At 35.4% G+C, this 25,575-nt stretch overlaps 1 long non-coding RNA gene across 4 annotated transcripts in view; it reads right to left on the reverse strand.

The window, feature by feature from the left end:
- The window catches only part of LOC106882149 (uncharacterized), a 422,822-nt gene that overhangs the window by 201,366 nt on the left and 195,881 nt on the right, over nucleotides 1-25,575 (reverse strand). For all 4 annotated transcript variants that reach the window (XR_016245157.1, XR_016245159.1, XR_016245160.1 and 1 more), the window contains exons 3-4: nucleotides 21,884-22,359; nucleotides 18,660-18,966 (exon numbers count right to left, since the gene is read on the reverse strand). This is a non-coding gene — a long non-coding RNA (uncharacterized LOC106882149). The remainder of the gene's footprint in view (nucleotides 1-18,659; nucleotides 18,967-21,883; nucleotides 22,360-25,575) is intronic.

Raw genomic sequence — 25,575 nt, forward strand, 5'->3', positions numbered from 1 at the left:
CATTCACCAACAACTGTCATTCTAGGCTTTGAATCTTTGCGAAATTCATTCAGCTGGAGATTCCTGTGTTTAGCGGAGCGTTTGCAGCGTAATTTGACACAAAGGATCCTTGTGAAGGGAAGTTATCTTTCCGATTAAGGAGAACAATGGAAAATACGATTTAATTTTCAAAATCGATTGTTGAAAATGGTTGGCGTTAATGAATACCATTTAACAAAGAAACCCACTTTCTGGCTGACTGCAACTTCAATAATAGTGCCAAGAAATTAACGGAATTAGTCCCTTACAATATTCATCAAAGTTTAAATTAAAATAAAATGGCAGACAATAGGTTTATAAGATAAGTTAAACTCTTTATTTCATTGTAATGAGAGAAGTTTACTAAGTCTTCACAAAAGCCAAATAGCATTCGACGTTACAACATTACGAAGTGTGTGACAGGCTGGAATGTACAAGTTGAATGTTATCGGAAATTTAGTGTTGAAATATTTCAAATGTAGTCACAGATATCTAATTGAGAAAAGCACCCCGCTCGTTTTACGATAATTAGGATTTGAATATTACCATATATGTAGTTTTGTATGATTATAATGCACGTATCAAATCTATCTATCTATCTATCTATCTAGAGAGAGAGAGAGAGAGAGAGAGAGAAAGAGAGAGAAAGAGAGAGAAAGAAAAGAGGGTGAGTCAATCAATATAATTCTAGTATTTATAGATCGCTGTATATGTATGGCGGTCAAGCAACCACTTTTGGCGTCCTGCGTACTAATGTGCCTTGATTCTATAGAATCCTTATAACCAAATAATATGAGTGCGTGTACGTGTATAAATTCATATATATATATATATATATATATATATGTATATATATATATATATATATATATAAATTTATACAGACACACGCATACGTATACATTATTTGGTTATAATATATATGGATTTATAGACACACGCACACATAATTATTTGGCTATAAGAATTCTATAGTATCAAGGCACATCAACACGTAGGACGTCAGGAGTGGTTGGTAGGAAAATTTAGATATGCAAGTACCAAACCCAGTTTAAACCATGGACCCAGACTTGGGGTTGGTCTTTGGTGTGGCGTAGGTATAAAATTAGACAGATACGACATTTAAAATTTACGACTGTTGTTGTTAATGAATTCATAAAAGATTACATCATTGCATGTTACAGTATTAACCATGTCTGTGGTGTTCGAACGCTACTACAGCTGTAAGCTCTATAACTCTATAACTGAGCGAACCACTACACAGGAGCGATATTACAACACACCAGAGTTTAAATTTCACCTTACTCTCAATATTCCGGAGATGGAGATTTAGAGAGAGAGAGAGAGAGAGAGAGAGAAAGAGAGAGATAGAGAACAAGAGTGAGAGTGAGAGTGAGACAGAAAAAAGAGCTTGAGTGATGGAGTGGCTATCCGTTTTATGTAATGTAATATCGTTAGCTCCGTCTCCCAAGCCACCATCAACCTATATACACTTGCTAAAATAATCTCCAGAAAAAAAAAAAGTCTAATTATGTATTATTACAAAAAATTAATTACCTCCCGTCCTCTAAGATCCGTTATGCACATTTTTTGTGTGTTCAAGGAACAGTGTATCCATTATCGATCGACGAGTCGAATATATCAATAATTTATTGATTGAACGCAGTTTAATGACAAAAGATCGTAAAAAAAATGAGGAAACAGAGACGGAACCGGCAAAATAATTGACTTAAATCGGACGCTTTGTGTACTTTAATGAGAAAATCAATAGAGTGACTGTAATCTATTAAAAACTTATTAAAAGTTAGAACGATCTATTAATACTAGAACCGTAATAATTTCCAGTCTTACTCTCTTTAGATATCTGTCTATCTACTACACAATATGTTTATTAATCTGTCTATCAATTTATCAATCTGTCTATCTATCTATCAATCTGGCCAATCGTTCGTCAACTTTTTTAAGTATCACTTGAAAAGGAAGGTGAGAATGGAGAGGCAGGTCTTGTCTCGTGAAAGTTTCAAAAAAAGGTGGATGAATGTAGCAAAGATAGAGCGTGCGAGCGACGAAACCACTTTGAGCATGACTATTGTTACTGAATATGTTAGTGTTAGTTAATTTCTAAACGGTTTTGCTGCCGTTTGTTTATGTAGTTTGATTTCTTTATCCATCAGTTTCTACTAAGACAGAGACGCGAGTAAAATTAATAATAGAGAAACGAAAATAAAACTTTGGAAACAGCAACGCCGCCACAACAACCGAACACAAAAGCATATAGGGACAATAAAAGAAATGGACACGTGGGGGTTGAAAGCAGAAAACGTATAAACAGCAAAAAAGAAAAAAAAACAGTTAGCAAAAACATCTCATAAAATTCCCCATGCCTAACCAGGGTACCCTACATATCCTAGTCACAAGGTTGCCAATGGCACGGCAGCTAGGCAGCCCTCTTCCCCTCAACTGATTCTGCTTTTTTTTTTATATACCCAGGACTATTCCCGATTTTTAGGAGGGGTAGCCACAACAAGACACACATCAAGCATTCCATTCATTTTCCAGCTCAAGGAGATGAGCCCAATTCTATGCTCGTATGTAAATTTGCTTATATACATACATACATACATACATATATATATATATATAAATATATATATATATATAAAAGCAAATTTATATATGCTTATACCTTATGAACTTTTATTCACACGTCTATGGTCTACTAGGTAAGAAGAATTTGGACACGTACACGTGCACACTCGCATACATAACTACACAAATGGATATGCATACATGTATATGTGCATGTGAATGTGTGTATAATGTTATATACATACACATATATAAATGAATTTTGGCATGCATATATTTCTTCTTGGTATTATTGTTAATCTGAAAATCCAAACAGATACCTCTCTAGAAAGAGCTCGTGACAGATTCTGTTTCTGGAAACAAAGAATTCCTTTTGACACACGGCAGTTTTGCAAGTTAGCAGCAATCAATCACAGACTGAAAGATTCTGTAGACCATTTCTACATGACCAGACATACGAAGGTCCATTAATCATGATCTGATTCTGGAGATGGACAGAAATTTCTATCGATTCAGCATTAGTGTCCGAATGTCGTCCAGTCAATAGATTTTCCTACTCCCCCCACCCCGCAACGCATAACCGGCATTCTGCTTTCCACTTCGTCTTTTTCCTTTTCTTGTGCTCTCGATTTTCTTCATCTTTACCACATTCTGCCATCACTACCACTACTCCCAACACCACCACCACTACTATCTCCACAACAACAATCATTGCCACCACAACAATAACAACCACTACCACAACTAATACAACGAGCAGCACCACCATTACTACTACTACTACTACTACTACTACTACTGCCGTCTTCTTCCTCAATCTTGAATGTCACCACCACTACCACAGCTTCCACTATTTCTATGTTGTTCATGAAACATCCTCTCTTACTACCATACCCCCCACCAAACACCAACATGATATTAACCCCGGGTTTACCACCCCTACCAATCACAGCCACGATCCTACCATGCTATCATATTAGATCATCACCAATCATATTCCGAACTAGGTCTGATGCTCTGTCGCCATCAATGTCCATACCAGTACCTATCTAACAAGAGGAACAACTCGAATCTCAAATGTATTATGTCTTAGAGTTTAGGTTATGTATTTCACTACATAATGTTTACCATTCTGCCGGCATATATCTTAAAAATTGTTTATATTTTCAGTATCCATATTATAGTTTCTCTTTATATCCATATTTCTCTTTATATCCATATTATAGTTTCTGTTTGGAATAATTTTTCGAGTTTATACTTCAAGCGTTTCGCCCCATCACACAAAACGTCTCCTGAAGGAACGTAGACACCAACTTGCTCCCATTGACCAACGTCTGGAGAAATTCTTTGGACTCAGGTTTTATACCGAAACAGCTGCTGTCCCAGTCTGTCATCCGGGTTTTCAAACAGAGAAACAGATCCCTCGCAGTCAACTATCGCCCAATCTCACTCACCTCCTACATCATTAAAGTGTTTGAAAGAGTAGTAAGATCAAGGTTAGTTGACTTCCTGGAGACCCACAAACTCCTAAATGCAAATATATTTTATTATAGCTCTTTTCAGTTTATTTACTTAAATTTTTCTATATGTCACTGGAGTTTCATGGATGAGTTCAGGAATTGTGATACTTTTCTCTAAATTATATATTTATATATATATACACACACACAAATATATATATATATATATAGATATATACACACACATATATATATATATATATATATATATATACACACACACAAATATATACGTATATATACATACATATACGATGAACCTCTGTTTCCTGCAACCAAACAACCTCACGCAGCATTGGTCAGTCTGAGGCCATAGTTGAATTTACTTCTCCAAGGTGCCGTGCAGGGGTATAGAAGCGGAAATCATGTTAACTGCAATGCGACCTTGAGAACAACATATCCATGTCTGAGGCTAAATATATGTATATGTGTGTGTGTATGTGCGATGGCGCTCAAGTGTATGCGTTTGTTCGTGTGTGTGTGTGTGTGTGTGTGTAATTTTTCACTAGCCAATATATTTTTCGCACTTAACAATAATTCACGAAAACAGCTTGAACATTAACCATACAAATATGAGATGAAGTCGACGGCATAACATCCAGTGCCATATTGATTACAGACTCGTCATTTCGTGTATGTCAAACACTTTCACTCACCACCTTAAAATTGTTCGTTTCTATTTGCAGAACACCATTTTAATTCTAAATAAGTAGCTTATTTGTGTTCTACTCTATCGTGTTCTTAGATGGAATTTCAACTGATGGTATTTACGTCTTCTTTGACACACATATGTATATGTGTGTGTATATATATATATATATATATATATATACTCACATACATACATATATACTCACATGCATACATATATACTCACATGCATACATATATATATATATATGTATATACCCACATACATACATACATATATATGTATATATATACTTACATACATCTATATATACATATATATATATTATATATATATATATATACGAAAGAGACGTATTTATTCATAGGCATACTCATTAGATATTTCGGTAATTTTCGCGGTTCCAGAGCTAGTTTAAAATGTCAGATATTATATAGTAATAAGTCATCGCTTTGATTTTCGTAATTTAATAATTTCACAAGTATATATATATATATATATATATATATATATATATACTTATACATACATACATATACATAAGTATATAAATTTAGATTTTCTCTTTAGAATTTATATCTAAACTTCAAACTGATTTGACGGTATGGTTCTGAAGAATCAAAAATCGATAGATGAATAGATAAACCAATATCTATAAATAGTAAAATTTCGCTGAGAATTCTGTGCAAAAGAATGTCTATTCTACAGAGCAAAGGAAATGGAATACTGCAGTGATATCATTGAAATTGCTATAGAATTATGATTCAAAGATTCACTTAAGAAGAACAAGAAGAAGGAGAAAAGGGAGGAGGAGGAGATGAATATGAAGAAAAAGAAGACATAGTTCAAGTGATATTTAACAATCTCATTCGCAGATCATAACGTCTAGCTAAACTTTGATGTTATAAAGATATATACACAGACACACACACATATATATATATATATATATATGTATATATATACACACATAAATTTACATACTTATGTATGCATTCTATATATATATATATATATATATATACACACATAAATTTACATACTTATGTATGCATTCTATATATATATATATATATATATATATATATATATATATATATATACACACATAAATTTACATACTTATGTATGCATTCTATATATATATATATATATATATATATATATATATATATATATATATATATATCCATATGCAATATTTATATATGCATGATTAAGTAAATTATATCTATTAATATATTATATATGCAAATATCATGTGTATCTGTCTGTGTCTATCTATCCACCTCGCTCTCTCCCTCTATCTATATATGTGTGTCTGTGTATCTATGCTTATATATATATATATATATATATATCTATATATATATATATATACACACATACACACACATAATACAGCGGAACCATAAACATACAAACGTAAATACATAAATACGTGCAGAAACATTTTTACTCACCTACAAATTGCATGTAATTAGCTATACACAAACGTCTATAAACAAAATGTAGGATTATATATATATATATATATATATATATACACACACACATACATACATACATACATACATACATAAGGTGGTGCTGCAGCATGACCACTGGCAAAAGAATGAAGCAAGTAAAAGAATAATTTATGTACATATGTATGCATATATATATATATATATATATATATATATATATATATATATATATATACACACACATACATACAAACCTTACTTTATTCATTTACGCATAAATGTATAAATTCTATACAGTTTCTCCGACATGTATTGAGCTTATTTTTCACTTGCTTTTGCATTCAAATTCTCCCTCTTTCTCTCTCTCTGCTTCTCTCTCGATCTTTTTTCCTCTCTCTCTCTCTCTCTCAATTTCTCTTTCCTTCTCTACTCACTGACACATACAAAAACACGCACACACACATACGCACTCATTATGCAAAATTCTCATTTTATGTAAAATTCATGTCTATTTCTTCATTGAAGTCTGAATACAATTGACTCATACGTGAAGAAATGAAATATATATATATATATATATATATATATATATATATATATATATATATATACACTTATATACATATATGTTTATATGTATAAATATATATGTATATATATGTATACACACACACACACACACACACGTATATATATACATATATACATGACATTTGAAAACAATAATTTTAGGTGGCAAAAAACAAAGATGTCGGTAAAATTTTGATAGAAGCTAACGAATGTGTCTGTTCAAAATTTGTATATAACACAAATGAAGGCAACAAATATATAGAACAAGAATAAACCATTTTGTGATTTCCTGCAAATTGTTCGTTCTGCGATTCAATCCATGGATCTTTTTTGTTAATTTTTTAACAGCCATAGTGAGAATATTTATTGTTATCTATATAATATATATGTGTACATATTTACAGATATATATTTTTTGTGCATGTAATTAGATAATGTGTACATGCTTAACTTTTTGTCTCTCTCTCACCTCCTCTCTCTCTTACCTCCTCTCTCTCTCTCTACGTATGTATGTATATCTATCTATCCATATGTGGTCTCTGAAATCTGAAGACGGGGGCCGGTCTATGTAATGTTTATATGCTTCCACTATTAGTTGAATATTCTCGTCTTTTTGTGAATTACATCTGCCAACATTATGAAGTAATTCTAAGCATCCCAAAACAGCTGGCGGGCCTGTAACACCATACCTTGTTACCACAATTTTCTGTGTATTTGTACTTAATGTGAATCTGGATGGATTAAATTAAACTCTAGCCTCCCCTAAAGCATTAAGTAGCAATTTAATTCGCTGTGTGAGCGCATGTGCGCCAAGCCACGCACGAGCGTGTGCTTATATTTTCGTAGATGTTTGTACGAGCGAGTGTACGTGCGCCATACAACCCCCATTTTAAATACTTTTTCACTGTAATTTACATTCGTTATATTTTTAATCTGTTATTTAATATTGATCTTATATAAAAATGAAACTGGACCCTTTTATACGCCGCTTTTCTATGCACAAACCAAGAAATCATCTTGCAGAACAGTCGTTATTTTAAGAAGATACATCTTGTGATCAACTGAAAAAACATCTACACTGTCGGATACTCCTAAAGTAGTTGCTAAGTATCTCACCTATGTGGGATCAATGTTAGATGGTTCGAAACAATTGTAGTGATGAATAAACATTTTCCTATCTTTCGTCAGCTGTTTCTCATATATATATATATATATATATATATACATACACACACACACACACACATTTACATATATATATGTGTACACGCATATCTATACATATATATATATATGCACACACACACACACACACACACACATATATATATATACATATATATGCATCGATATAAATATAGATATAAATATAGATCTGCCTGTTCAGGTGTGTTTGAGTCTGCGTTTGGCACACCACCACCACAGCCACTTTACAACCCGCATTAACGTCCCCAGGATAAAGCGGTTCGACAAACGCAACTGATAGAATAAGCGTCAGGCTTTGAAAAGTTGCAATGCAGTCAATTCGTTCGACTAAAATTCTTCAGAGTGGTGTTAGGCGTAGTAGCACTGAAACACACTGATGATAGGTATATATACGTTAATATATGTACTTTTCTACCTCGATCTATCTATTTACCTATATATATATATATATATATATATATATATATATATAGATACAAACATGTGTGTGTGTGTGTGTGTGTGGCCTTGTGTGTATAATTTGTATATTTCCTCTGCATGATATTCTTCGATATCCTCTTCAACAATTTTCCTTTCTGTTGCTGTTGTTGTTGTTGTAGATCTTATTCTTTCTTTCTTTCTTTCTTTCCCATCGGTATTATTACTGTTATTAAGCGTTCTAAATGTTATTCCCCTCAAAACTGTACTTAATAACAGATAGAAACGATTCAAACGAACGCAAACATAAAACAAACGACGTTTGAGAACAACGGGATGAAATAAACTGAAAAAAGAACAACAGCTACAACAAATAGCAAAGCAACTCCAACAACAACAGCAACAACAATGACAACAAGCAGAACAACAACAATAAGAAGCAGACAAATCAAAATAAGAAGCTGAAGAATAACAACAGCAGCAGCAACAACTACAACAACGTAATTACAATCTAAGAAAGACAAAGACACGAAGAAAAAACATACTTCAACGAAATCAACCGAAATGAAAGCTAAATAATGATAATGATGATAATAATGTTAACAACAACAAAGATCGAACCAGAAAGTATATAATGTAAAATATCAAATAAATGAAAAACAATTGACAAACACAACAATGTCCATTATGAAAAGCAACAACTACAAATAAGAGACAAAATATAACAAAACAAAAAGAACAATAAAAATCACAAAATTATAGAAACAACAAAGAGTGCATGAAACTTTTGTAGAAGTCAAAATGGCAGCTACTGAAATAACAAACCATCAAAAATATATCCCTGTCATGAATACAAGAGATAACAAAAATGATAAAAGAAGCTAAATCCTACGTATATGCTCATGTTATCTTTATCTGCTTTCATGAAGCGATGCCGCTACAATTGTTGCTTCGCTTAGTTTTATTCTTTTTCACTTTTTTTTACATCAATCATATGAGTTATTTAAATATAATTACACCATTATTATTATTATTATCATTATTAGTCATCATCATAATTCTCTTCCACCTCCTCTTTATTATTATTATTATTGTTGTTTGTTTTATTGATATCATGATTATTATTACTGCTATTAATATACATGGTTTGAGAAATTGTTGTTTTTGTTGTAGTAGTTCTTGTTGTTCTAGTTCAACTCCCGCCTTAGGGGACTTAGTCTTTCAGCATTTCGAGACGGATAAAATACAGTCCATCCAAGCAACGGAATCGATGGTAGCAACCATTCCCTCCCATCAAAATTGCTAGTCTTGCTTCTAGGTTAAAGACATCCCCATAATTATATTTTATTACCATCATCACCACCACCACCAACAACCACAACAACACCGACAACAACAACTACAAAATCATCATCGTTATTGCTAGTAATACTTTTATGTGATGAGATTATTTTTGTTGAGTTCACATCCTACCTTTGTCAGCTTCGCCGTCAACTCGGCTGAGGCCGATAAAATAAAACACTAAGGCTGCCTCATATAAGGATAAGTAAATGTTCTGTCAATGACGCCTGTTGAGGCAGACACTTGTGTCCTCAACAATCAGTAATCAAAAAGTTTTACCCCTAATATCAGTTTTGGAGAATTTTTTGTTTCTTTAGATTATCGCTATTACAAATAATGCCTTCCGTAAATTCTTCCAGCTCTTTACCTTTTGAGGCCAAATCATGCAGAAAATTCACTTAGTATTTCATTATTCAGATCTAAACAAGTATTGAGCTGAATTTAATCGACTAAACTTTCTTCTCAATTTCTCTGGTCTGCCGCCTAAATTAAAACGAAATTCCTTTATAACTATTGCTGTTGTTTTCTGTGGACTTTAACGTTACACATGGCTTCGCTTTGAAGACATTTCTTCGTAGAATTATCTAATGATAAAATAAGAAAACTAGGACTTTTTTCTTCTTTTCACAGCGTAAGGTTTTCAGACGTGTTGGAGGAGAGGAGAGATTTGAACTTTTTGGCAAATACTCATCTGTTACATTGCACGCATTCCAAATGGCCGTCTCAGAAAGACAATAACAGTTGCTGACCACGGATGTTTTAGCAGTAACTTAAAGAAATATATCAGTTCAAACTTATAAAGCAAACTGCACTTCAGCGTTTTATTTCGCTTGTAAAGCCTGGCTTGGAGCATTGCCAGAGGAATAACCAGTAAAAATATCAGGATATAAAAAAAAAACCCCAAAAAACTTGGACATGATTTACGGAATGAAGAACAAAAATGCGAGTATTAATTTGAATAACGAAAATTGCCGTAAGATCACGAATGACGCCATAAAAAAACAACGACGACAGCTACAATAAAAACTGCAATAACATCAACTACACTAACAACAACGGCAACATTTCCTCAAGTGCTAATTTTATAGGAGCAACGAAGCAAATCAATTTGCACCAAAATCAAAGAAATGGAGGAGAATTACAGGATGTACTTCACAAAAGATAGTACCTCCTTGCAAGAGGAACAAAAGGGCAGGAAGCAAGATGGATACATCTGCCTTCCTTAGAAACGCAGAATCAATATATATCCAACGAGTGAGTTTCAGAAGGTCTTTTGGCAATGCGTAACACGAAGGACAAGGCTGGGTGCTTTCTTCCAAATAAAATGTGTCTCTGTGATTGTGTACCAGTACCAGCAATGACCACCACCAAAAGCGGCCTTTGGATCTAAGATCCTTCTACGGTCGTCCTTCCCGTTTGATTTTTTGGGTGGTTATTGCTGCTGCTGGTTAAAGGCTCTGGAAGTAAGAGACGTATTTGCAGCCGTCGAGTCCATTCTGGTGTTTAATACTCGGTGCTTTCTTTCTAATGAAGTTTGTCTCCAAGATTTTACCAAATTGTTGACAGAAATAAATATTTGATTAAATATCTGGTATATGCAATTGAGTAACTCTTCAATTATAATGGCCTGCATCAGCCTTAGTGGATGTACACTGTTTCTAGGCCATTTACGGCAATATTTGTACTGAGATAACTGCACCTGTCGACTTGCTGCGTTCAATATACAGTTAAGCTCAGACAGAGTGAAAGAGAAAGTAGAAGGGGAAGATATACATACATATGTGTGTGTGTGAAGAGAGAGAGAGAGAGAATCGTTCCAGCACCAGTCAACAACAGTGTCATGCATTAGGGTATTGTTCGCCCATTTCAATGGTGCGTGCTCCCAGTCAGCCACATGCCTGGATGCGAATTCATCGTCTCTAATATAAGAAAATGGAATAAAGCATTCACTAATACAGCAAATACTTGGCGTGGCCGACTAAAAACTCGATATGTGCATTTGAGGAAGTATTGCATAGTTATTTCTTCTATCATACTTAATGTCTCACAAATACTGTTGTAACTGGCTCATCGACAGGGTGTGTATAGATTAAATACGTTAAATCGAAGTCTATTTTAATTAAATAAAATGTCAAATCTTACCGCAGCAAACTTTTGTGTTTCATTCATCCTTTCATACTTAGTCAAATAAGTACCAGTAGCAAACTTAGTTTCAAAAGCATTCCTTATTCACCAACCCTTCATTCTGGTATTCTTTTACAGTAAGAAATAGACATATTCTATTTCTGTCAGGGAATTTCATTATAGTGCTTGATGTATTCAACATCCAATTATAAACCGCTACCTAATGCATGTCATGCCAAGTTTAATTGGTATTTAAACTACAGCCTCATTAGTATTCCTCTTAACGTCATTGCTGTTCCTTACGCAACTCCTAACTGTCTGTCTGTCTATCTATCTATCTGTCTATCTATCTATCTGTGTGTGTACGTAAGTTTATTCTGCTTATCGATGTCGACTTACAAAGCGCACACAAACAGAAACAAAAACTACGTATGCACATAGATCCAAACACACTCAGACAGATGTGTGTATGTGTATACATACGCGCGCACGCACACACACACACACACATGCGTGCGTGTATATATATATATATATGTATGTATGTATGTATGTATGTGTGTGTGTGTATGTGTGTGTGTGTGTGTGTGTAATACACATACAGTGTGTTGAAAACTGTCAGGTAACACATACATTAAAAATCTACACGGATATAATTTGTCAATATCATCTTACACAAACTCCTTTTTCATTTATTTATTCATTATTATATCCCAATATAATATGAAAATATCATGAAATATTAGACTAATGAAAGATGCACGGTACATTGATACACAGACAGACATACAGACATGAAAAATCATGTTTCTCTGCCCGCAGGATATATTCCAATTTTTTTTTCTGTTCTGCTATATGACATGTTAAGGTATACATTCACCAATTCCTTTTCATTTATATTTCTTATGTAGCGAGAGATGAACTTACAATTCTATGAACATATTGCTCTCCGTCTTTCGAATTATTCCAATCTGGTGATATATGGATGCTGTATATGACCTACATAATCTAACTCATCAACAAAGATAATTTTGTCTCTCTTTTTTCATTTTTATGCTCGAGTATAAATTCCTAATTTATGAAGAATTTAATGCCACGTCTATTAATATATAAGAAATGTCGTAGTCTTTTACTCGTTGTGTTAGTAATCTTTTATGTATTTTCATTCGCAAACAAATATGTTTCCAAGCCAGCCAATGTATATTGATCTACAATTACTGATGGATTCATTCATCATTAATTTCAATGTAATGTGCGTGGCCTGGTGGTTAAAGCGTTTGGTTCATCACCGTTTTATTTGGATTCAGTTCCAAGACTGTGCGAGGCGTTTCAGGTTGGAACAAGGATAAAAGTTCAGTTTATATTGCCACAGTCTACTCAGCTGTTGATCATGCTTACCAGCCGTAGAGAGGTTTGGTGCTCTTTTTTATTTTTTTTTTCAATTGCTTCTTACTGGAGGTTTCGCTGGAACAAGAATGAAGGGACCAAGAAGGAACCACATGTTTACAAAGGAACCCAAAATAATTTGCGAAAGCACCTTGCATTTCCCCCAGTGATATCCACCGGTGAGTGATGGCTCAAAGCACGTATTATGCTTGCAGAGCTCCGAGAATGTTATACATCTCTGGTGCAGTCAAAGAGGTAGAACTATCTCTAAATTATCTCCCATATTTATCAAAAATAACCACAGTTATATCATTGTATATTATTTTTCTCACTCCGCACTTATATTTAAATTACTTATTGTAATGGAACACATAGCATTATATTTGTGGTCACCCATAGATGTATGATTTTTATTGAATGTAGGATTACAAAGTTAATTATTAAACAATCGTATTTCTTCAGGCAGAAAAAAATACATATATACACGCACACAAACACACATGTGTGTATGTGTATACACACATACATACACACATAAACACACACACATAAACACTCATTTCCGGTCCGGGAATTGACCCTACGATCTAGCGATCGTGAGTTTACAACCTGACGTCTAGAATATCCACCTTCACTATTTGTGTGCGTCTGTGTGTGTTTATGTAACTGTGAGCTCAACAATCAGCGTCGGGTTATTTATGTTCCTGATTCTTTTAAGCTAGCGATTCGGCAGAAGAAGCAATAAATCACTACCGGGATGAAGCAAGTAAAAGATATAAAAATATGGAGAATGTATGGGATATCACCGGTAAATACATAGTAATGGTTAGTAAAATAGACGCCGCAGACGAAGAGACTTGTTTCCATTCTTATGTGAAGCTCGTCAGGAACGGTTTATATCTCATTCAATTTGAGCTAGAATACAACGTATCCTTAGGAGTAAACAAGCAATTTATAATCGTACAGCAATTTTGTGTTGTTTCGTCGACATTTCAATATATTTAATCAATATATTTAAAACAAAGGACACATTGAAAACAGTAATCCTAGATACGCAATATTCTAAAATTGTGGAATCATCAAAAAGACAATGTTTAAACATAAGAATGCATGTTTTTTTCAAGAATGACCCGAGTCAAAGCAACAACGAAAACAACAACACATTCAACAATAAAAACAAGCGTCTCTCTATTCATTAGACGCCGTTTTTCCACTTCCATATAAATTGTTTCATTTGTGACATCCGAATGATTCTAATCCGCCCATATGTCACAACGTATAAGAAGGTTAATAAGAAGTTGACAATTTGGCGTACTGCTGCCGCTGTTACTACTATTAACTCTACTGCTGCAACTACTACTGCTACCTTATTTCCTGATGAAGAACACAACAATATTGTTTTCAAAGAAGCACTTCAGTTGAATTGAAGTCAAATTTTCCATTAGAACCAAACCCTTACAACATCAGACGTGCTTCGCTATTTCCATGACATCCACTTCATAAAAACACTTATCTCAGTGTCTCATTATTTAGGATATAAAACCACATATGTCTACTACTGTATGATATACGAATGAGTGTATGTATGCATGGATATATGTATGTGTGCGTGTGTGTGTATGTATGTACATATATGCCTATATATATATATATATATGCCTATATATATATATATATATATATGCCTATATATATATATATATATATGCCTATATATATATATGCCTATATATATATATATGCCTATATATATATATATATATGCCTATATATATATGCCTATATATATATATATATATATATATATGCCTATATATATATATGCCTACATATATATATATATATGCCTATATATATATATATATATATATATGCCTATATATATATATATATGCATATATATATATATATGCATAAGCTGAAGGAGGGAATAATATGCCCAATCCATAAAGAGGGAAGCAGAGCAGATGCCAAAAACTATAGGCCTATCTCTCTGACTTCACACATCAGGAAAGTCATGGAAAGGATAATCAGAGGAAAACTGATCGCATTCCTTTAAGAAAATAAATTGCTGAGTGATACCCAACATGGCTTTCGACCAGGTAGGAGCTGCCTGACCCAGCTCTTACAACATTACGACTGGGTGTTGAGGCAGTTACTCAACAACTCAAATGTGGACGTAATATACCTTGATTTTGCAAAAGCTTTTGACAAAGTGGATCATGGTGTGATATGCCACAAACTGCGTGATCTTGGCATAGCTGGAAAACTTGGAGAGTGGTTACATGACTTTCTGAAATATAGAAGTCAGGCAGTAGTGGCTAATGGAGCCACCTCTATGAGAACACAAATAATGAGCGGTGTCCCACAGGGCACTGTCTTGGGACCATTGCTTTTTATAGTCGCTCTCTCGGATATGTCTTCAAGTGCCCGGATAGCCACTCTTGCAAGCTACGCAGATGATACAAAAGTCTCGCAGAAAATACAGAATTCCAGTGATGTTGCACACCTGCAGCAGGAATTGGACTCAGTTTACAGATGGGCTGAGGACAATAATATGCAGTTTAATGCTGAAAAATTCCAAGCCCTGCGCTACCAACGTCCAAAACTGAATATTAAACTTACAGAGTACACTGGTCCACAGGGAATTTCAATCCCAGAGCCTAAATCAGTGAAAGACCTGGGTATCGACATGAGTGATGATACCTCTTTCCAAGTGCACATTACCAGAATGGCAACAAAGTGCAGACGATTGGCTGGATGGATCCTGAGAACATTCAGAACCAGAGATAAGGAAACCATGATGATACTCTGGAGGACATTCGTCCTCAGCCGCCTGGATTACTGCTCACAGTTGTGGTCACCCACCAGTCTGAAATTAACAGCAGACCTTGAAGCAATCCAGAGGAGATTCACAAAGAAGATTGTCTCTTTGCAACTGCTCAGCTACTGGGAAAGGCTGAAACAGCTAAGACTCTACTCCCTGGAGAGAAGGCGGGAGAGGTATGCAGTAATTTACATCTGGAAGATCCTGGAAGGAATTGTGCCAAATTTTGGCATTGAAAGCTACACCAATGCCAGAACGGGACGACACTGCATAGTGCCAAAGATCCCAGCAATGCCATCACGCTTCAGGACCAGTTACTGCAACAGCTTGGGATTCAGGGGCCCACAGCTTTTTAATATTCTTCCAAAGAGCCTGAGGAATCTGCACAAAGTAGATGTAGGAGTTTTTAAATCAAAGTTGGACCTCTTCCTATCGAGAGTCCCAGATGAACCTACCTCGCGGCAGGTGGTGCAAATGAGGGTTGCTAAATCAAACTCCATTCTTCACCAAGTGCCATTGTAAGAGGCTCCCTGTAATAACAGTGTAGCAACACGGTGGTGCATCAGCATGGCCGCAGCTTTGAGCTGAAACTAAAATAAAAAAATAAAAAAAAAAAATATATATATATATATATATATATATATATATATATATGCATACATATATATATATATATATATATATATATATATATATGTATATATATATGTATATATATATATGTATATATATATGTATATATATATATACATGGAGGTGATTAGGGCAGCGGACTCGTGGTCACAGGATCGCGGTTGTAAGTGTTTATTGAGCGAAGACACCTAAATCTTCACGAGGCTCCGGCAGGGGGCGGTGGCGAACCCTGCTGTATTCTTTCACCACAACTTTCTCACTCTTACTTCCTGTTTTTGTTGTGCTTGTAATTCAAAGGACCATCCTTGTCACACTCTGTGTCACGCTGAATCTCCCCGAGAACCACGTTAAGGGTACATGTGTCTGTGGAGTGCTCAGCCACTTGCACGTTAATTTCACGAACAGGCTGCTCCGTTCATCGGATCACCTGGAACCCTCGTCGTCGTAACCGACGGAGTGCCTCGATATAGACATATTGTTTAATATAAATAGTGTATAGTTATGACCTACTAATGTAGTTTCATACATTGAAGATATTTTCTAGGTATCTTTTAATAGCACGACTTGTATCTCCAAGCAATTTTGCATGGCTTATAGAAGTTTCAAATCAGGACGATAGAAGACAAATCACGAGAATAAAACTAGAAGAAGAAGGTGGATGCAAAACGTGGAATGGTGAAAGAAACGAAAAGTCATGTGAAGCCATAAATCTGGTTGATAGTGAATCATCGGAAGGGGTCGAAAGTCTACAATACCGCTGCTCAAATCGGAGAGGATGGTGTACCCCATTTCATGTGCGTGTGTGTGTGTGTGTGTGTATGGGAATCAACACTGCCTAGTTGGTTAGGGTGTTGCACTCATGATCTAGCGATCGGGATTTCAATTCCGAGGCTGGGTGGTGCGTTGTGATGCTCAGCAAAACACTTCATCTTGCGTTGCTCTGCGATCGCTGCGACACTTGATGCGTGGCACACCGTGGCACCTTTTCAGACACCATCGATTTGATGGAGAGAGTGAACTAATGTGTGGCACGAACACTATAAACAAAGCATTTGTGCATGTCGTTCGGCAAAAGCTGAACGCCCGTACGTCGTCTTCGACAAAATTTCTCCACTGCAAATGGTCCTGCTCTTTTCAATGTTATCCCGAAAGAAATTAAAAAAAAGATCCGACAAGTTTCAAATGGTACCTGGACTAATTCCTCCAGGAAATATCGGATAAACCACCTGGCTACGTCTCAACCAACAACAATAACAACAACTCTGCTTGAGTGGTCCATGGTGTCCCGAAATAATTAACTAAAAGACTTTTCCAGGTGGCGCTATTGAGTTAGTTATGGCTTCGGTCGATAATGACCGAAGCCACTCTAAGTTATACACACACACACGCAAAACAAGAAATGTTATTTGTCTCTTATAGAAACAAAAGGGTTTACAGGACGGCAAAAGAATTGCTCAAATAGAAATGAGACGAAGATAAAGAAGCATTGGTTATAGAACAAATATTAACTATGGATCAACAACTTTACATACAACCCCACCCCTCAAAAATTTAATCATATATAAAAAAAAACACCATGGTCTACAAACACATAAAAAAATAATACATATACATAAAATCACAGAAGGTAAAAAAATATATTCTGATAAAATACAAATTGAACGGTTTATCAAAAGTTACATATAACGACTAAAAATTCAAAACTATGAAAAGCCTACCGGACAAATATAAAATAAAGATAAAATAAAATAAAATAAGTGTCCACCGACCAAAAAAGATTTTATCAGACGATTAAAATATTCTTTCTTTAAATTATTAATTTTTTTTTTAATTATTAATTTTTTTTTTATAAAGAAATATTTGAAAATATTTTATAAAGAAATATTTGAAAAATGTCTTTTACTTACCTCATACAAATACGTCTAGACTTCACAAGTAAACAGACTTCCACCGGTCAAATTCACATACATCTTGAAAAAAGTCTTTTATGTACTCCGTCCACACAAGTATATCCAAAAGTTCATAATAAGCAGGCTTCACAGGTCAAATACAACATTCACATATATCTCTGGCCATTTCGGGAGCTCACCACCGCAGTTCACAGGATAAACATGAAACATGCACAGATTAAAATTTTTAAGAAAATCTTTACATCTCTTAATGAAAAGCTTATATAATTTAAGAAGAATCCATCAGCGGACCAGTCCAAATTTTCTATAGAAATAAAAAAAAAAAACATTTGCTAAACACTCAGATAGTTGTAGTTAACTGAAATTTAACGTCGCCGGTTTCAATTCCCCACAACGCTAAACAATTTTATTACATTTATTTTTATTTCTATATACTTTCAAAAAGGTGGACGAAAACCGATGGTTGCAAAAAGGGATCACTTCAGTAAATCAATTTAAAGTTTTTGGCCCAAAAGACTTAAGGATTGCAAGGGATTTCTTTACACACAACACTTATTTATATTTACTCTGAAGTAAGGGGCTCTCGAAATAACGGACCATTCCAGAGAATAACTCTTGTTCTTCTTTAGATTGTGTAAATAAGATGCGAGTGTGGTAGAGCTGCAGTATTTTTCCTTTGAGACTGAGCTCATGTGGACCCTATATCTAGCCTATATCTAGCCTTAAAATTTACTGTACTACCTATATAAAACTTATTTAAATTATCCTCATCTTTAATAACGCGTTTATATACTGCATTAGTAATTAGACAAAACCCGTCAAGGTGTGATAGATAAATTGTCGCCATTTTATACTTTCAATTACGCGCATGCGCTTTGCCTGTTTTCGATTTCGCCGGCTACACAGTTTAGTAGGGTCAGTTGGGCACCGTCTGTGAGAAAAACAACACTATGACGCAATTGACACTGGCAAAAATTTGGAAACGACATGCTGTATGGCTTGGCATTCGTGCCGGAAGCTCCAATACAAACATGTACCGAGAGTGATAAAAACCAAACATCCAGTGAACATCATGGTGTTTGGAGTGATCACTAGTGAAAGCAACGTTAGGCCTCCATTCATATTCTCGCATGGCCTCACACTCAATACGGAGGCCTGCATCAAATGCCTGGAGGAGATAGTGTTGCCGTGTGTCAAGAGGGTGGCTGCTGGAAGACCCTATGTCTGGCAACAGGACTCTGCACCGTACCACACAAACAGGAGTACCCAGGCATGGCTCTCAGACAATTTCTGCGACCACATTACCCCTAACATCTGGCCACCTGATTCTCCACACTGAAACCTCTTGATTACAATGTGTGGGGCACAATTGAGCGATAGAGCAAGAAAACTCCTTGTAACACCAAAGATTAACTAAAGGCAAGGATTATGGCAGTATTCACGAACTTAAACAAGGAGACCGTCCAGAAGAGCTGCAGGAGATTCCGAAGTCGTTTGGACGCCGTGGTTGACACCAATGGCGATTTTATGGAATAAATTTACTCTTTAGCATTTCAAGATATTTGTTATGAAACTTTGTTAAATATATCTGTGAAAACGAGACGTTAGTGTTTTCATTTTTGCATAATTTAGACAACAATGTATTCATCGCACCCTGTATATATATATATATATATATATATATATATATATATATATATATATATATATATATATATATGTATATTCTGTTATAATGTATTCGTTCTGTTGCGAATGAAACGTGGAGTTTCTAATATAGTTGGACACTCGGCGGGAAAGGACTTTGGAAGAACGTTGGATGGAAATAATCGGTCATGTCGAACCACCAGCAGCGGCATCTGTAGCGGTGATGGTGGTGGTTGTGGTGGTGGTGGTAGGATTAGTAGTAGTAGTATACTGTTACTTCATCTCCATTGCCACGGAAATAAAATATGAAAATAAGGTAAACAGATACACATATATACACCCTAAGATCCAACACACAGACACGCATGCATATATACGATCAAACGTTCAAACATACATACACACACACACACATGTACCTCTGTGTATATCTAAGTATACATTAATATATATATATATATATATATATATATATATATATAGACACACACACAGTCAGACTCACACACTCTCTCGCACACACAGGCGCACATACATAGACACACACGCACGCACGCACGCACGCACGCATACGTATAGAAAGACCATCAGACAATCTCTTCTTACGCTTATAACGACTATCAATGAACCATCGTCTTCATGTGATCGTTTCATTTCTTGCAAATATTTTCATCCATGCTTGTTTTAGACACATCGATGATGTATTGAAAGATGATTGATATTTAATAAGTCATTGATATCTAATTTTGTATTTCGGTTCAGCTGTAGTAGTGGTATAGGGCTAGATTTTAGACAAATTGCCAATATCTGCCTTCGGTATTGAATGGAACCGAAGAAGTAAACAGAGAGGTTTGGTTAGCAGCACGAGTGTCAAAACTTATCCATCAGCGCACCAAGATCGTCTTCCAAAGCTCTCATGCACACATACATACAAAAACATAAATATGTACGCATGCACATGCATATGAACATACGCACACACATGTACTCTCTCTCTCTCTCTCTCTCTCTCTCTCTCTCTCTCTCTATATATATATATATATATATATATATATATATATATATATATATATAGAGAGAGAGAGAGAGAGAGAGAGAGAGAGAGAGATATAGATAGATAGATAGATAGATAGATATGTACAGAAATCAGGTGATAGTGAGAAAAGTGAGGGAGAGAAACAGAGAGTGGATGAAAGGAATACAAATATGGAGTTTGTAAAAGGGAATATACGTTCAAGATATCAATCAAGACATTACAATCTCTTACGTGACCAAATGACAGATCTTTCAGACAATCAGTTATGTCAGCCATGCCATCGCATTCTGTTTGTATAAGGAATACTCACCAACGTTAAAATCAAGGTTTGGCTTTAACTTGTCAAAGATATCTCATAACCCAGTACAGTTTACATCATAGTCGTTTGGCCAATGCTTAAACCGGACACTTCAACCATTTTACTGAGAAACTGGGTGTGGGTGACTCAGGAAAAAAAAAGCATTCAAAGCATTTGAAAGGATGGAAGAGCCTCTGACGAGAAAGCTGGCTGTCAAGAAATAAATGAAGTTATATTTACCCTGAAATTAATTTCCTATTGAAATTAGGGCCTCTTCGAGTTGCAGATGCCGGACGGATGAAAGAAAAAAGTATTAAATGATTTTGATCAGACTTCATTTCTATTGTTCATTTCTCCTCATTCATAGCAAGGTCAACAGCTTCATTAAGCTTAATTTTACACCTGTTCAGACCATCACGAAAGCTTCAAGTATGTCTCTCATGATTCCCTTCCAACAGAATAATGAGCTACAGGTTAGTTTATCCAAAAGAATATCTCCTGGGTATATTTAATTTATTTTGTTCCTGTTTCCATAAATTTCTTGTGCCATGCATGAATTGACAGACGTTGATGGTGGATGTCTTCCATATTTAATCCCGTAGTTTCTGCTGGTCCGATTTTGTTTCAATAAACCAAAATACACATTGTGCCTTTTCTTGAGAGGTAGCCATATTTTAGGGTTTCATTTAACAGAACTTTTTCCATCAACAGGACACCTGAAAAACACAAATAATGCAATGTGGTTAAAACACTTTGATAACCACTGAGGACACAGAATCAATCTGATAAACATATCCCATCATTTGCACTTGTAATAAATTTTTGAAATTTTTGAAAGAGACTTTATGGACTCCCTGCATAGTTTTATCGATTTCGAGTTGCAACATTAAAAATGATTAAATTCATATTTAAGTACTGTTAAATACGTGCTAGAAATTATACTGTGGCTAAGTAATTCGCTTTGCACCTGTCCGCTTCCAGTTTTATTTCACCTGTCTGACACCTCGGATGTGTATTTTTTAACATAAAAATGCATGGAAACAATTCGTTGTGTGTACCATTTAATAGAAAGAATCTTAATGTCTGTACCTCTCCCCCACTATATCTCTTGGTTCTCTGTGTGACCTTTTTGTAGATATGTATGCAATCTTTTAGATGATCCAGTAACTAGACTACGGTCATTGGATTGCTCGGGCACCACCTTGAAGAATTTAGCCAAAGAAATCAATTCCAATGCTTCTGTATGTTTTTAAAAGTCTGCCACTTATCCTGTTACTCATTTTTGTCGAACGGCTAAGTTACGGGGGTCATAAAGTAACCAAGACAATTATCAAACGGGGGGAGGGGATGATAAACACAGACCCCCACACCCACACCCACACACACACACACAAATATTTATGATGTGCTTCCACATAGTTTCCGTCTCCAAATTCACTCACGAAGTGGTCGCGCAACGGAACTGAATCCGAAACCACGTGTTTGCAAAGCGAGTTTCTTAACCACACAGCCACACCTGTGCCTGGAGTTGTTTAAGCGTTTAACACCTGCTGTGCGAACCATTCTCTCTCAGACAAACTGCCCCACCTGTACCAGCACCCCCGCCCCCACCGGCCCACATATTCCAAAATGCTGGAGACGGCAATTTAAGTGAGACATGTAATTTATCAAAATGTCTGTGACTTAATCCGATAAAGAAAAGAAATCTGACAGCTCACGCGTGCGCATACACACAAACACGCACACACATAGGCACACGTATACACACACACGCACACGCATATAAATACTTGCCCATTAACCCTTTCACCCTCTCTCTGCTCAGTCTCTCTCTCTGCTCAGTCTCTCTCTCTGCTCAGTCTCTCTCTCTCTCTCTCTCTCTCTCTCTCTCTCTCTCTCTCTCTCTCTCTCTCTCTCTCCCTCCTCTCTCTACATTTTACAATATTTTTCTCTATTGTTTCAATTTTTCTTTTATTTGTTAGCCTCCAGCTTCCACACAAAGACGAAATATACAAGTCATACAACAGCGCACGCATACACACATAAACACGCTCTAAGTTGGGCAGCGAAGACTGAATCAGTGATTCTGAACAGAGGAGGCTCCATTTGTAGTTATGTGGTCTCTTTATGACAACCATCTTGAAATGCGTTCAAATGCCACGGTTTTCTTCTTTGTCGTAGCAATGAACACAAGGAATTCAACGACATTCGATGATTTTTCCCGTTTTTACATAACGAACAGATTAGGTTCTATAGTAGTATCCAAATGTGTGTGTGTGTATGTGCGTATATATACATTTATGTGTTCGTATATATATATATATATATATATATATATATATATATATATATGCATACTGTTATACACTTATACGGACTCACATATGAGTGTGTATATGTGTATATACAACATACACACACACGCATATATTTCATGCATACATATATATGACTATGCAGATATATGTGTGTGTGTGTGTGTATGAATCTTTACATATGCAAACATACACACATACATACGTAAAGATAGCACACACACACACACAAACAGGTATACGTATATGCTTTTAACAAAACATAAAAATATAAAACTATACGTACGTTGCAAAGAAAGAAAGAAAACTTTAAAAACTAACTAAATAAAATATTCGAACTAAACAACTACACCACCACCACCGCCTCCTCCTCCTCCTCCTCCTCCTCCTTCTCCTCCTCCTCCTCCTCCTCCTCCTCCTCCTACTACTACAATAACAACAACAACAGCAACAAGAAGAACAACAAAAATAATAACTGAAACATAAAAAAATGTTATCATTTGTTACTTATCTGCAGTGAAACTATTTGTAAATATGTATTATAAATGAAAAGATTCCATTTCTAACAAAGAAATAAGTATTTTCACCATAGATTTCCAACTTGTTTTTCATATAATTTCCTTTTCATGTGTCGTATAAAAGTGATGCCGTTTTCTTTTTTTCTGTCTTTTCTACTCTTTCTTCTCTCTTCTCAGACGATTTATAATACAATTCTATTTGGTTCTACTTATCGATAAGGAGATAAGATTTCCAGAGAGAGAGGGGGGAGAAAGAGAGAGAGAGAAAGAGAAAGAGAGAGAAAGAGAGAATGAGACAGGGTGAGAAAAAAAGGAGTGAGACAGCGAGAGAGAGAGAGAGAGAGAGAGAGAGAGAGAGGAGAAAGAGGGAAATATTTGCAAATCTTTCTTCTCTAACATTATTTGACTATTTTAGTCATAAAAGTGTTATTCACAGAGTTACTCCTGGAAGCAGAACGGATCGCACAAGATGCTTGGCTCCACAGGGTAGAGCAGGCAGAAGGACATCGAGCTGGATGTGGAAGCAGCGGTGGTTACCACGAGGTGGAATGTGGACCAGGAGCACCACCCTTCCATGAGTTAGTGCTACTGTTGCTGGTAGTGCTAGCTGGACTCAAGATGGGATTTGATCTCCTTTGGATGAGTCATCTGGTCTTTGTTGTCTGTTGAAAGACCCGAAGCACGTAAATATTCCAGGTGTTCATGTGCATCAATGTCTGTATACATTGTAATTTATTTCAGCCTAAGTACTAGAAAAATTCCGCTAGTGTGTATAGGCAGCTGAAAGATCAAACACAGAGATTTCCCAGAACAATGTATTAAACATTTGATCAATTGTAGGTGTAAGAACAGAATATATCCCAGATGCACCAAAAGACCTGAAACCCCTGGATGGCATAATGACCAAAACAATTAAATCTGAGCTTAGTATACAACGATGACAGGCAAAGAGCTTGCACATATGGTTACTATCATAAGACGTAGAGAGAAAGCCACTTCAATAGACCTTGTTTTTACATGTATACAAATTCAGTTGATGTCAAGCCCCATCTATCTTATAACCTTTATATTTAACTCATTCTCAACGTAGGACAGCTCA

Source organism: Octopus bimaculoides, chromosome 19, assembly GCF_046866305.1.
Source record: "Octopus bimaculoides isolate indiv1 chromosome 19, ASM4686630v1, whole genome shotgun sequence".
NCBI lineage: Eukaryota > Metazoa > Mollusca > Cephalopoda > Octopoda > Octopodidae > Octopus > Octopus bimaculoides.